Genomic DNA, 1914 nt, shown 5'->3' on the forward strand with positions numbered 1-1914 from the left:
TGGAATTGATGAGGATTTTAGTGGTTGTTGATGTTGTTATTGGTTGATGATGATTATGAGTGTTTAAGATGGTTTTCAATGTTGATGAATAAGGATTCCGATGGTGTTGAATGGTGTAATTAGGCTATTATGGATGGTTGTGTTAGGAGGGAAATGGTATGGACCTTTATGTTATTTTGGTATTGTTAGGGTTGTGATAGGTTCGGTTTGAATTGGGAATTTTGGTAAAATTGAGGTTTTGAGGCTTAGTTAAAATGGATTTTTGGTGATCTTTGTCTGATCATAACTTTTGCCTCGGTTTTTAAAATTGGTTGAATTTAGATTAGAATTAAAGATTATTAAAAACCCTTCGATTTGATATAATGTTTGTAAAATTTGGAATTTTGTAGAGGAAGTTATGATCATTCAAAGTTGGTGTTGAAAACTTGAAATTCTGCAAAGCTACAGAATTCTGAGTTTTCTGGTATGTGCGCACACACACTCTGTGAAAATTGTGACCTGTGCACACGCACAGACCTGTGCGTCCACACATGCAGAGGCAAGCAATCTTCTTGCAGCGCTGGCACAACTGCTGCATGCGCACACCAATGGAAAATTGCATCATGTGCGTACGCACAGACCTGTGTGCACGCACACATTGGGAAGGCCAGTCTGTTGGGGGTGCTAGCACACCTTGTGTGAGCATACAGACCTTATAAAAATTTATACCTGTGCGTACGCACACCCCTGTGCGTACGCACACTTTGAAAATTTTCCTGGGTGTGCGCACGCACATTCCTGTGCGGATGCATACGCCCTGTTTCATAATTTTAAACCTTGTTTTTAACTATTTCACCGTCCCAACAAGGTTGTAAGCTTCTATAACACCATTTTAAGGCTTTTGGGCTTAGATTTGAGTATGGGAATAAGAGAAATAGGCTAAGAATTTTAGTTGATGATTATATTGAAATGTTAGAGAACAGAGGTTTAGGTTTTTGATGTATTGATGTTGAGTTTGGTTGAGAGAGAATGAAGAGTAGTGAACTTGGTGATTGCTGATGAGGAATTGAGAAACTAAGGAACAAATGAGTTCGAAATGGAAATGGTGAATGGCTAAGGTTGATGGAATGAGTATGAGTGGAAGTGTGTTATGAGGGGTGGCCTCTGAGATTGAATATGTAATTATACTATGCATTGTTCTCTGTCGTAGGGACTGTGGCAGAATCCCGCCTACGTTCGGATGTGAGAATTTATGCTAGGCTTCTCACTCATACTTTTCTCAACCTGAGGAAGGTGGTAGGGCACGTTCCCTCGGAATATTTCCCTCTGAAAGGAGAAGGTGGTAGGCTACTTATCCCTCGGAATTATTCCTCCTAAAAATGAGACTTCTCTTTGATTGCAAGGTGATAGGGCACCAACCCACGGAAACATGCAACAACCAGAGGAAGGTGGTAGGACACGTTCCCTCGGAATATTCCCCTCTGAAAGGAGAAGGTGGCAGGGCACTCTCCCTCGGAATTTTCCTCCTAATGCGCAATAGAGAGACTAATCCAGGAGTTGTCAACTGGATTTGCTGTCGGGTTTGGCACAATAACCGACACGTGATATCACAGCCAATAGGGCAGACATTCATCATGTGCATTTTCTATATGCTTGCTTGCTTTGTTTACTTGAGTTTGCCTAATTGTATAACATGCCTATATGCTTCTTGAACTACCTGGTGTATATGAATATTATCTGTGTTTTACTTGTTTGTATTAATTGTGATTGACTGGTGCTTAGGAGGTTAGGTTGGCGGTGGCGATGGGATTGCACGGAGGTTAGGTTGGCGAAGGCTGTGGGATACAGCGGTGTGATTAGTACTAGTTAGAGTTCCCCTAAGTTTAGATAACCCGATTTATGGTTTAAGTTCTTTATGTATTTATTTATTTTGTT

Source organism: Arachis hypogaea, chromosome 3, assembly GCF_003086295.3.
Source record: "Arachis hypogaea cultivar Tifrunner chromosome 3, arahy.Tifrunner.gnm2.J5K5, whole genome shotgun sequence".
Lineage (NCBI taxonomy): Eukaryota > Viridiplantae > Streptophyta > Magnoliopsida > Fabales > Fabaceae > Arachis > Arachis hypogaea.